A 14903-nucleotide genomic window follows, 5' to 3' on the forward strand; every position below is an offset into this window, starting at 1 on the left:
TCTATAAACAGGTTTTCTACAGAAGGATTATTTTGCACAGAATCTATGTCAAGATCAAGGAGGCTTTGAACACGTTTGTTACTCAGTCTATGTTTATTTACGGATGCCAAACATCGCTGACCTACAAAATTCATAATACGTAAAGAATTGAAGTGAGAGAGTAATGAATTTCAAAACGCCCGTCAACAGTTTTTAACTTATTAAAAATTGATGCGAAACGCTTACACAACTTCACAGACATACGAAGAACAAACTTTAAAACCAACGAGAATAGTTAAATATTTATTCTGTAACTTTTACAGCTCTATGAACAAAGTCATTCTAGAGGAAAAAACCAAACAATGTCACTCCTGCGTTATTTTATTCTAATATTCAAATTCACTTTGAGACAAGACTAATTTTAAGATTGGTGATATCTTCATGTTTTTATATAAACTGTCATTATAATATCCTTACATAAGAAATACATTAAATAAAAGTCTGATACTTAAGGACGTATTAAATAGGCAGGTCATGACTTTTGACCATAATTTGTATTCAGCAAGTGTTATCCGTTCAGAAATATACAATAATGGAGTTCCTATAAAACTTCGATTTTAAATAATTCTATTAACTCGGTGTGCAGATACGCATACTAATTTCATTCAAAGACGCGCACCCAAATCTAATCTAACTTTTAAAAACACGAGTCGTAATATCGCCCTGAATTAGGATAAGGTCCGCATTGTTTTAACTTGGCTAATACGAGAATAAGTTGCCTGTTCAAAGTTCGGACGCGATACGGAGCTGATACAAAATAATGCACTTCCAACAGTCGATACAGTAAGTTTGAGACTTAATCTTAGTTGAGATTACTTGGGTCTTGTAGTCGGTCCATTTTGCAGATCCATTCTATTACTTAGGTAGTTTGCCCGGCTGCTCGCATGCAGTTTTATTTTTAACTCCCTGAAGCAGAAGATGAGTTCAAAGTAGCACTATAACTTTCGAACAATAAGAACAGCTAATTTAATTCTTTAATACAGAGAAAATTCTTCCGCGTTTTATTGCGCGTTCTAGCGTTTAGTTTTACGACTATGTGCTGTTGAAAATTTAATTTTTTCCTCTTAAATCTTTATTATGATTATTATAAGTATAGTGTTATCTCACCCCGTTTATAGCGAAACATTTTTCTTATAAATTATATCGTGAAACAATAGTTAATTAAGCGTGGCCATAAAATCTAACCTTTGATTACGAAACATCTTTTTAAAGCACAAAGTTCCGGATTACGTCAGTTATTTGATTAGACTTTTGATAACTGCGAAGATACAAAGTGAGCAATTTTATCTCGCGTTGATTGTTAGCGGGCGAACACCTGAGCAATCGAATTTACTAATCTTTATAATTGTACTCCAATGAAAGCTTTCAAGTTCTTTGTGTATAATAAAATTTATTATGAAACTAATCTAAAAATCTTCATACCGCTGCTTGTATATACATACTATGATACGTATACAGAATAAATGCAGATATAGAGTAAAGACTAGTTAGGTCGCCAATAAATACGTATGCAACAAGAAATATTGAACTGGTTCAAAAGTAGTCCAACGTCTTGGGCCTTCTCTATTAAGTCAATAAAATATTCAAATGTCAGATACAAACTTAGGAACAGTATTATTATATATTTGAAATATTCTACGTTTATTGTGAAAATGTTTGATCAATAAACACCTTTTCAATAAACAAAATCACACTAACAACTACATTAAAATATATTTAAGTGAATGTTATAATTAATGGGGTTCTCATCAGTATTGCTGTTAAAGATATTGATATTAATGGTCAATATGATCGTATAAGGATGTTATTATGGGTCTTTTCAAATTGAACAGATGATTGATTTTGATAAATAATTATGGTTATGATAAGCAGCTATTAAGAATTTGATCGTTACTGAATAATGCACTTGGTTAACGAGACATGAATATATTATAAGAGAATCGATGATTAATGGTAATCGCTAATGAAATTGTACGTAGAATACATAATTAATATAGATGTACCTCATATTACATTAACTTAAATATCCTCTATCGTTCAAGAAAATCTTAATTAAGATATTCTTGTATAAATATTAATAGAATAAAAACAAAAGAACGATAGCAACATGAAATAAGCTTACACGTGCTGTTGAGCAGCTGGAAACAAAGTATTTCTTAGTGTACCATCGCTAGGATTGAGATGTGTCGAGTGAAATGTGCAATATAGCAAAAAGTTGTGAGTTATGTGGCGGTGCGGCGAGTTCCGGACGTCGACTTTCGAATGAAAGCGACGCGTTTTGTTTTGTGCTCTCATTCCATTATTACGTTAGCTTGTGTAACCAGTGTGAAGGCGTGCGCTATGATTTTGTGTTCATACAAATGATCGTTGTTTAGCTCTATTTAATAGTTCAGTAAAATAAGCCTTACAAATGGTTGCATGTTGCATATTAATTCTCAGCTCATTTTCTTTAACATGGCTCGCGTGATGTCGCATGCCTTTTTACAGACGTATAATGTTTAAATATCAGCCATGTTTAAGAAGTAAAAAGTGGCAAATTTTAATCTTTAAGAACATTTTTCAACTCTATATGACTTGGTTATTTCCAAATTTTTTTACAGTTAACAGAATTGTATCGAGAGATTCATTATATATTAAATAGGACATAGTGTTCTCACTAACAATTTTACCAGTAGCTAGTTTCAGTTATTTATTGCTTTTTTATACTTTAATATCTCTTAACTCAATTGAAGCCAATATTAAGTTTAACAGAAAAATAGAATGTCTAAGGAAATTTTTCAAAATAAACATATTCTGACATCACTCAATCTGATTGTATTAGCGTATCAGCGTGTTTATAAGATGTCCCATCCATTAAACAGACATTACATTCCATATATAATAATCCTATATTACAGCTTGATACTTAATGATTGCACATATGCATACAATATAGTAATAATATGGTCGCCGTCAATAGTATGGTAATTAATTCACTTACCATTAAAATATTGTGTTACTAAGAATTCCCATGCATTTCATATTTTTTTAACATAAAATATATGTGACCGTTGTACGTTTTATATATCAGAATATTCAGACTTATAGTGATAGTTGTTTATCCAATAAAAAACACCCATAAAAACACAACATCTATGGACAACTATAGACAGCGCAGTTATTTTACAACCAGGTATCACGCTCTTTTCCTTTCTATAACAATTAATAATACAAATATTATAAAAAAAATATTGTCATATGAATCGAAGAAACCATTATCACTACATATATGATTTCTAACTGAACCATCTTCATTTCTAACGGGGATAGGATGAACGTTTTAACATCCATTTAATACTTCAAAATGTTTCATCGAGAGTCTTATCCTTTAAAGATCTAATTTCAATCAACGAATAGCTGCAAATATGCGTTCATTCGTCATGCAATACTACCAACTGGTTCTCAGTTGCGTTCGTAATGCACTTGTTTGCATACCTTCATGAACATTTGAATATTTATAGTTACAATGTACCCTTTTAGCGAGTTACACTTTCGATTGAACATTTTTATCATGTAATAGTAAGGAATTGATTAAAATAGAAGAGGTTTAATAATAATTATAGATTTTTGCAATACAGGGTTTTTAACATCTACTTATTATATTTACCTAATTTAATAAATTTACCTGTTTCCGATTTAATTAAATAATTATTTGCAAAACTTCAATTGTTGCTACAAAAAACTCGTATTGTGTGAGCAACGGAGGTCAACCTACAGTTTTTGTAAATATTGAAAGTATTCCAATCGATGAATGGAAAAACGTCAATGAATCAACTTGACGTTTTTCAGTAATGTTTAAAATTCTACAGAGATTAACTTATACATAGTTATCTAAATACAGAGATAAATCTAACGTATAGTAAATTATGTGCAGTATACACGATTTAAAGCTGAACTGTGTATGTTTAGATGTTTAAATAATAAATCAACAGACTCGCCTGTTGTATATTCTACCAAAATATACACTGAAACTTTTACGAGAACACTGCATTGGAAAACCCAATGGTTCTCCGCCAATTATTGGAATTAGTTAAAACTTCGTGATTCGCTAGTTAAATAACAGTGGAGTTAGCTTGTTGAATCTTGATTGACTGCGACCACAGCATAAAAGACTATAAACTTAAGATTTAATCTGTAAAAAAAATATCTAACTATAAACAATTAACAATTTTTACCATTTTAAGCCAAAACTATATGTATGTCTCGCGGTGGCTCAGAGATTAAAGCTTTTTAAATAAAAAAGTTGGTTGTGGTTTCTCTAAATCATAAATACTACAGGACATTTAAATTGGATTTTGAAGTTTAATTTGAGAGTGACTTGTGGTGAGTTCGTGGTTTTAAAACAATAGATTTCCAAAAGACAACCACAATGTGTATATCCCAATCACCATGAGAGAAATTATGTAGCTAGATAACTTCTTTGCCAGTAATTGAAACAGCTTTCGCCTCAGGTCTCAGATTCGATTAACTTTAGACGCGATCAAAGAACCTGAAATGTACGATAAATTAGGTCCTTGAATATTTTAATTTACATGTTTTTTTTAATGTGATATACGTTGAAATAAATTAATATCTCAACCACTGTTTTCATTACAAGTAAAACATAAAAGACAAAATGTCCCCAGACATAACAATACGTATTTACCACCCCACTCACGGCCATTAACAGCCAATAAACGCATTTTACGTCTGGGCTTCCCCATCTAATAGTTTTCTAAGGCCAGCAAAGAATGGGCATTGTACGTAGCCAGGCGTAATCAAGCGACACTAAAGAGTTAAGTGCCCTAGACGTCCGACGTTCTCTTAGGGGCAAACATACAGTTAGCCCGTAACCAACTTGATTAAAACCAACTGGACCACTTATGTGAACAAACTCCTTTACACCCTGCCCTCATTCGTATATCGAACTGGATATGTGGAAGCGAATTGAGTCATACACTTGATTTACTTGAATCGGCTTTATTAACTCTTTAATAACTGTTGCTTGTTAATTGAATATTCATTGATTCAATAAGTAAGTTCGAACGTAGGTCGCGAAGTATAATAGTTTGCAGCTTTGAGCTATGGCTGCAAAAGTATGAGAGGAAAATACTAATTAATTATTGGATTAACTCGCCGGCTATATAGTTATGAAGTTCTATTATGAATTCAATAATACTTATATAAAAAGTTGATTCATGGTTCATTATAGAATAAAACAATTACTTCACAGTTCTAGGCAGATTCCAGTTCCAGTAATCAATCTGAATAAGTCGTACATTCGGAATGTTAATTTCCACACACGGTATGCGTGCCAATGTAAATGCCTACTTAAAACACTGCGTGTAAAAGTCTACTTAATCATTAAAAATGAGAAACGTATTCCGTTCTATTACGTATTTACAAGACGCGAGTAAAATGTATGCATATTAAAAATAATTACTCCACACACAATACTCCTTGACCCGAATAGCGGGTATCCTTTGAACGGCTGTAGAGTACCGCATCTTGGTTTATGGCTTTAATGATTGGTGTCATTATCGTTACGTGTCCGGGCTCAAAGGCATTGCTAGTCGATTTTCCTTGGGGTTATACAATAATTGTTGCGGAGCCGATTATTACTCAGTACTGATGCAAATCACGGCAATGACACTTGCGTAACTGTCGCCTTGCGAGTTCAACTTGGTAGCGAGTCGATGGTCGATTCTCTTGTATTTGTAAAGAGTTCAACGCACGCTTCGTAGCGTACGCTACGAACATCTCATCTCGGATATTTATTACATACTGTTTAATTTATATCAATATTAAAGTTAATTCACATATGAATAATTAAATCAAGCCGTCAAATATTTCCTTTTTTGCTCATTATTAAGGTGTTTTTTATATTAATTTTGCATTGAGTTTATTAATGAACACATTTTTTTTCATTTAAATTTATTGCCAAAAATAGAGCATTTTTTTAATAAAATTAATTTTATTTTCATATAGGATATTTATTCGCACTCAATATTAAATGTATAGACATTACCAACGAGACAAAAATATCTCGCATGATTATTGTTGTTTTGAATAAAAATAATTTTCATTACAAAATGACTAAAAGAAAACAGAAAACAAGCTTGCATAATAGATAATTATCTATCATAGAAATATGATTTCTTATAACAATGATGAACGTTAAGATTAATCGCATCATCGGCGAGACATGAATACATCGAGATATTAATCTTAAGGCTCTCTCCTGACACAACAACTTGTCAACTTTCTTACACGGAACTTGATTGTATCTTACCGTAAATTTTTAAAGGCCCCTCAATTTTATGGGCTGTATAACTATTATACTATACATATTTGGGCTTTTCAAAAAGATTTATAAAAAAGTACACATGTATTCTGATAACAGCGAATAGCCTTTTATGTAAATTGATTTGTTATAATAATAATCTTAAATAATTTGAAGCATATTTCTAATCAAATAATTGAAGAAATCAAGTGTTTATTGTAAACTTCTAAGATGGTATTATAAATTCAATACAAACAAACATACAATGTAAACGTTGACTTGAAATGTTATTCATTACTCAATAAAATAAGGTGTTACGCCGGGCAATAAATTTATTAATTAATAAAATTGTTACGCGCATTACATTAATGCAGTAAAGTTGATCGCAAAATCAAAATAAATTGTTTATTTCATTCTATTTTAAGCAGTACTGTTAATCGTATATTATTATATTACGCCTGTAATAAAATACATTTATGACATAATCCTTCACACGTAACATCGCATTAATGTAATACAAAATCTATACATGTGTGAGTGACGCTATAACCTTGTACTAGTATTTCAAAACAAACCAAGAGCAAGCGGCTGCAAAAACAACCTTAAAAGGCATCTAATAAAATGCCCTTATAGTGACAGCTACCGTGAGTAACTCTTAATTTTCCTTGACAAAACATTATGCATTATCGCTCGTAATTAACTGAATCAGAAAAATGTTTTCGAAATTAAAGATACAAAAACGTGAGGTCACGTCATGTCACGCTTGCATTAGCTAACACCTCTATTTCAGTCGTGACAATGCTGTCTAGCTTCCTTATACCTTATGCGTATGACATCATATAATTTTTGTTCAATGAAAATCTGCAAGGTTAATGCTTCTTTTATAATGCGACAAAAGTGCATATTAGTCATGGTTTTGTAATTTTATTTTCCGCAGAACACACAATTACGCATGGGAATAAATTTATACGTGTGGACATTTTTATTTGTGTTTACCTCCATTGTGTGTTTGTATCGTTATTATTTAACTACTGTTTCGTTATCGATATTAATTATTATAATTAACAATCGATTTGTAAACGTAGAGGAGCAATATTATAGATTTTTTTATAACTAATTCAAATTAATTTATTACTGGCTATTTGCCGTGGTATATAAATAGCAATCAAGGATCACGAATAAATCTTACGGTGTAAGAATTTTTTAAATCGGTTCAGTAATTTCTGAGGAGGTAACCCCTACAAAGTTACAAAATCACAAACTTTATGATTTTATAATATTAGTATAAATCTAAACCTTCAGTTACAATTAATCATTTCAAATAAACTGCTATTTAAACTGAGCTAAAGTATGTTAAAAGTTATGCGGAAACCCTTTGTCATAACGTTTGTAACCGACAGATGGTCAGGGAAATAAATTCTGGAGTTAGACCATTTGCACCGAAGTCCGGTCCGGTCCACCAGGTAATAACTTCAATCTGTACCACCCAAATAGCTAAACTTTAAATGATCGTAAAATCGAATTCAAAAAAGAAAACAATTATAAGTTATATGACATAAGATAAACGATGACTTTTGTAACACAATTTAAAATTATTTAATGATAAAAATGGTTGGTACTTCTTTTTCTGTTTCACGGTTTTAAAACATAAATAAAAAGATCAATAAATATAACAAGAAAATGAAATTATTTTTATATCGTATCTGCACTGAAAAACAATAAGTGAAATTTACAATTAAATTACCAGAATTAACTTCCCCTTATTTTTTTGTCCATAAAGTAAAATAAGTCTCGATCTATTGTCGATAACAATTTAGATTATAACGATATTATGATATGAAAACATGCTATAATTTAGAATTCTTAGTGTAACTCAACCACGCCTTAATTAGAAGCAGGAAGGGATAGTAAGGAAGTCAGTGAAAGATACGTATGTGGTTTCATATATCTAAGTTATGTATTTGCCTTATATGTTCAAATTACTCTAGGAATTGGATTTCATTGCAACACAAATTATAATAAGTTGCTTGTATTTTTGTCTACTAAAAAATCTAATTCGTATTATACGTATTATTTCTTTGTCGATATTAATATGTAAATATTAATACGATATATTCCATCTAGATGTGATAACGTATATTATTTTCTGAATTGTACTCATAAAACAGTAGTGAGAACAGCAATCGAAAAGTCCAGGGTTTAAGATCAGGGGTGTGTACAAAAAATAGATAGATTTTTTTATTTATCTGCACTCTATCCACCTCACCACTATTTGGTGAAGGAAAAAATCAAATGGAAATCAGTATGTTCAAGAATCAAAAGTTCGATGTGGCATCAGCCAACCCACACTTGCACAGTATAGTGGATTATAGCCTGAACCCTTATAGATATACTCAAATCATTTAAGCGTGTATTTGACGTATTGTATCGGAACCTAAAAACCTAATAACTCTTTAAAATGGGCGCATAATGATTGTCAGGTGAAAACTCCATCTTGACTTATGGTAATCACCTTGACTGAATCCGAATAAAATTTAATTTCATCTCGGCTCTCCATTTAAAAGTTTCTTTTGAATAGACCTCACTGATTAATTTCCAAAACTCATTCTCAGTTTCGTTGAATGAAACAAGTTTAATTAACACTAAACTTTCTTGTCCTGACTTTGTGAATTTCAAATCGTCCCGATTAGAAAATGATTTCATTTTAATAAGATATGACGTCACCTGGAATTTGTTAATCTAAAATATAACTTTGTTAAAAGTGTCCATTTAACTTTAATGATAACAGTTAATTTATTTCAAATTTGCCAAATCAATTTAAATTTCTAAATCTACAAGCATCAAGAACCATATTATTACATTTTAATATGGCGGTATAGCATACTATCTAAATATCTCTGCGTAGAAAAGGTCAAATGATAATGGAGATTCGTTATAAAAAATATTATTAACGTAACTTGATGTAACAGTGTTAAAGATTAACAAAAACCATAATATATAACACTCTCTCTTAACCTTTAACACGTCGCTTACATAACTATTACGAGAATCCGCGCTTTAATGCTGTATAACATTATAATTTTGTTTTTCTTCCGTTAACTGGGTGTATATATTCGTAAGGTCATAAGATCCCTACATTGAAATTATAATATTTATGTAACTTTCATACAGATAAATTATTACTTTTTGTAGAATGTTTTTAATGTAATAGTTACGCTACTAATTTATATTGTTTTTTAGCCCACACGTGTTCCCACTGGCCATCTATGAAGGACTAACTAAAAAGCTACTTACTACTACCAAACGACTTACTAAAAAAATGTTTTAGGATTTTAACGAAAAAACAACAGACACAGATAAGATATCTTACTTATGTTTACAAAATGAATGCTAAGGAATTCGAAAATTTCGTATAATTGCCACTAGATAGTACATCACAAACAATTTCAACAGTATTGTATTGAACTCAGTTAGTGATGCAGCCTCAGGCACGAATCCCTAACCCTTCTTCCTACAATCCAATACAGATCCTCCAATGCCTCGAGGGCATGGGTGCGACAGTCATATGTATACTATCACGTGATATTGATAGATGCCAATTATTCTTAATAATAACTCTAGTCATTTATTAATCCAAAAAGACGCGATCATACGTTGACCGCCTCCTTGGTACAGTGGTAAACGCGTGAGCGTAGAACCGAGAGGTCCTGGGTTCGATTCCCGGTGGGGACAATAAAAAAATGTCTCGGTCTGGCAGGACACAGAAGGCTGATCACCTACTTGTCCATAAAGAAAATCGATCAGTAAAATAGATGTATATCATATGCCCCATACCCCAGTAGGGGACACGGGACTTCACTTTTTATACGTTGCCTCAATCCCCTAAATGGACTGTAATTACGTTTATCTCGAATTAATTGCCCTTCGTAATAATTACCATAAAAACGATTAATGGAAATTACTTATCTATAATATATACCAGTACTGTTACCTAACTTTTGTCTATACATATATTTAATCAATTGCTTTTCGTAAGTCTCGTGACTGGCGGGATTGACTGATAATATATTTTTTGTAATTTGATTTTAATTTGTTTTTGCATTCACAATTGATAAAAACAAAATATCGAATCATTGTTACATTTTAATACTTACGCAATAGTCCTTTTTCTTTACTTTCTTTTGTGCATTGAAATCAACCAGAAGAATATAAAAAATAAATAACAAAACAGGATATTCAAATCAGAAAACTGGATGATTTCTCGCCCGCGAGCGCTTTAACTACCAGTAGGTAAATATTGACCAATATTGATGGATCACAAACAGCGGAGATTTTTTGTTTGTTTAGCTATTTGGTTACGTTTAGATAAAAACGCGAATATTGTGATGTCCAATGTTGTATTTCCTTATACTGTTGAAGAACTTTTATAATCCCACTATAATATTATAAATGCCAAAGTTTTTAAGGATGTGTGAACTGAACCGATTACAATGAAATTTGGTACGTAGACAGCTGGATAACTGGAATAACATATAGGCAACTTAGAAATTAAAAACTTTTCAACGGATTTTAAACGCGATTTATTCATTATATTATTAACCCGACGTTTCGAACACTTTACAGCGAGCGTGGTCACGGGGAGACACGCTCGCTGTAAAGTGTTCGAAACGTCGGGTTAATAATATAATGAATAAATCGCGTTTAAAATCCGTTGAAAAGTTTTTAATTTCTAAATGTATAATACTCGCGTGAAACCAAACACAAGAAAATACTATATAGGCAACTTTTTATTCCGATGTTCCTACGGATACGGACTTACGCGGGTAAAACCGCGGGGCGCAGCTAGTCTAGTAATATACAGAAGAAAGCGAATCAGTTGCGTCGCTTAACTCGAGAACAGCTTAATGGATTCTCCGCCTGGAACTGTTTATAATTCGAAATACTAAAACAATGTGGATATCTCCCAAATAAAAAAGTATTATTATAAAGTTTAAGAGTTTGTTTAAGCTAATCTCAAAAACTACTGATTACTAAAAATTGTTTGTTAGATTATTTTTTTATATTAGTATTTTTATTGTAGAAGACAATAGAGTAAAACGTAATCTATAGTAAAGCTTATCGCACGAAACACAATAACTTTCGCAAGCTACTATTTCACGACGATGATCTTATTTGGGCCCAATTCGTACGGATGCGTGCTCGTCTGCTACATAAAAATGTTTCTATTTCACTTATCTATGTTTCAAAATGTTTATGTTATACACTCTTAAGTGATTAATAGTCTAAGCTCTAGCATGCATCAAACCATAAATTGAAAGTGGATTGCATTTGTGAACGATACGTTAATACAATTTGCGGTCATCAGTGGTATTACTAAAAAATCGATTATACATTCAACTAAAACCAGCGGATAATTGGAAACTAGAACGATATGTTGTGGTTACCGGTGCTATGAGCTGTGGCCTCATGATAATGCAACATTAGTATGGTGAAACACTACACTTGGGTCAAACTCTATTAGTTTTAGTTCAGTAGAGTTCAGTAGAGGCTTTAGGTGCGGCAAATTTTTGACATTTTGCGTAATTCAGAGCGAGCTCTTAGAGTGATCTAAGGGGAATATAATTTTGTTGCCACAGATAAATAATAGAATGGTTTGAATTTGGTTTAATGTTGTAATATGTTGAACATTCTTATGCACTTAAGCCTAAATTAATAATTTAGTGTAATATTCAATATTTCTAAACTAGTTAACAGGAAAATTAACTTAAAAGAATATATTTATCAAAGTTTGATTATGATATATGATATTATAATATAATTAGCATTATTTATCGTTATGACACAGTGTCAGACGTTTCATTATTGGACAAGAAAATTATATACACTTATGTTATAACCAATCGATACGTGATCATAGCTCGGAGGTGAGAATTTTCCTATCTATTAAAATTAATCTGTACTTAAATAAATTAACTTCATCTTACAACCTGTTCTTATAATAATAGGTAACTAATAAAAATAATTTTGATATAAAGCAGAAATTACTAATGTTTTACAATATCTATTTGCAACGGTCTACCAATAATGTGAAAGTGAAATATTAAAACAGAATTTTAATAATCGATCTAGCGCTAATCCAATTTAAAAGTGGGTTACGTTTCATAATAATAAATCGATGTAACCATTGTTATCATTGACAATTACTGTGGTCTATCTAGTACTTTGATACGCATCTGAAACGAGAAAGCAATCCGATATGCTGTATTAAAGAAAACGTATCTCAGTTTATGAAATAAGTGTTGCTTGCGACAATTTTTACAATAAAGATACACGAGCAAGCTCATAATGACACTTCATCATAAAATGTCCGGCCTTAAAAGCGTTTAATCTTTGACTACTTGCCCTGAGTACGATGGAAGTCTTTTATCGCCGTTTAAGAAGCATTAAAGAATGGGCATTCTATAATTTCGATATTAAAGATAACGATTTTTAAGTAATTATCTTTATCTCTTGTGTCTTTTGAGTTAACCATTGAAATTCCTTTTTCCTACACAGGACGGCGCCTAATAAAAATTAATATTATAACAATTACTTTAACATTTAAATGGAATTTAAAAAATAAACTTAACTACAACATAAATATTGGACGCACGAAATTCCTTCCATCGACCACAAACACTTTTGCATCGAATGGACAAATATCTTTCTTATTGATGTGTTTTATGTTTGTCTCAAAAGAAAAAGAATATTTTTTTATTCATTTTATTTTATATTCGATTTCAACACTAACAAAGAACATCGCTATGAGTCAAACGATGCACTGTTAAACGATCATTTATAAGCGCGGCACGAATACATCGAGTTAAAATTCGCGTTATACCCTCTGTGGATATTGGGAAACTAGATGTTTATTTGATAACGATGATCCTATGGTATGACTTTAGTGGACTACTGAGACACAAAAACCTCGGATCGTCTCCAAAATACAAATAACTTACATTCTGTGTGCGTTGAATTACGCAATAGATACAAAACAGAAAAAGTGGTTTAATTTTATAGCCTTAAAGCTATTTCCTTCTACTTATGTACGCTAAGAGTTTATCTTATAATTTGCGTTGTTTTTGTATTTTTTGTTTTCTTTAGCGATACATTATAAACTATTTTAATATACCTAGCACATATATATATATAAAGCCACAGACAGACGGAGTTACTTTCGTATCATAACTTATCATAACATATCATAACTTTTTAAAATTTAGCAAGAAAATATTTCCTAAACCATTTTTAGTAATTTTCAGTAAGCATCAAACAAGACGTTAGGATATGTGAGAACGATATTATGTTATTTTGATAACGACTTAACTATCGGATCCGTAACAAGGCGTTTGCGTGTCTGCCAGATAATACTAAATTGCTGTAAACATGATTGCTTCCAGTGAAATACATGGCGCTAGTTCCACGAAGGTTTTACTTTAAAAATTTGAATATGAGTATTTTCATACACCATTTTCAATCATATCAATGAAACTCCAATGTGTGTGTGTCTTAATTAATAATAATTATTAAAAAAGAGAAGAAGAACTTAAGTTTTAGGTTATAGCAGTTATATTATGTATATCAAATTTTTACAATTGCAATTTCATTTACAGATTTCGCTCGAATACCTGTCGTATGCTGTTATTGGTAAGTAATCTAACAACTCCATTCTATTAACATTATTAGCACAGATAAAATAAAGCCTAACACAGGTAACATAATAATATAATTTATTAATCAAAATATACTATATTTTGCAAGAAGACTATAAACGAACGACGCACGACGAACATTATTTATAGCTTTAAATTTAATTTGTTTTTGTTAAACTTTTCCTTAACATAACTAAGAAACTAAATTAAAAAATTACTCATTTACATCTTTCAACCGAACCATTACTAATACAAATGTTATAGTGTGTTTGTTTGATTGTATGTTCACCTATATCCACTCCGCATCCAAAAGGTGTTATGTCTAGAGTAGACGTAGATGTATTTTATGTCTAGAGATAGTTGGAGGCCTTGAGTTAAGGGACTACTTTAACGCGATGAAACATCCTATTCCCATTGGTATTTCCTTTGACTACGCGGGCAAAGCCACCGGCAAAGTATTACATAATAATCTTTTAATCCATTTGACAAGAGTTATGGAACACATCGGCTTAACTAATCAATTAATGCCTGTTATGTAATAACAAATGCCTAAAAATACACCGAAAGCTTCGCATAGGTAGATGCCATAGCCACAGATATAAAACACTAGCTATACACAAGCTATAGCTACACGAGTTCGCATGTCTTATTAAGCTGTGCTCCGACCACATCGGAAACTATCGACCCTCCAACGCTGGTCTCCGTCGGAAATCAAACTAATCGATTTTCATTTCGTTGGCAGGAAATTAAATCCTTTGAGAGTCGTTTCCGATAACGGATTTCTGTTAAGCACGACACGTGTTCTAACATTTAAGCCATTGGTTTCGCTCAAATTTTTAATACTCACTCGATGCTTTATTAAATTTGCCCTG

General features: G+C 31.5%; 1 protein-coding gene across 5 annotated transcripts in view; it reads left to right on the forward strand.

Moving 5' to 3' along the window:
• Positions 1 to 14903, forward strand: part of LOC119833600 — an 80479-nt gene that overhangs the window by 8384 nt on the left and 57192 nt on the right. For all 5 annotated transcript variants that reach the window (XM_038357674.1, XM_038357675.1, XM_038357678.1 and 2 more), the window contains exon 2: positions 13993 to 14026. The gene's annotated coding sequence lies outside the window, so the exon portion shown is untranslated. The remainder of the gene's footprint in view (positions 1 to 13992; positions 14027 to 14903) is intronic.

The sequence above is a fragment of the Zerene cesonia genome, chromosome 17 (genome assembly GCF_012273895.1).
Source record: "Zerene cesonia ecotype Mississippi chromosome 17, Zerene_cesonia_1.1, whole genome shotgun sequence".
In the NCBI taxonomy this organism is placed as follows: Eukaryota; Metazoa; Arthropoda; class Insecta; order Lepidoptera; family Pieridae; genus Zerene; species Zerene cesonia.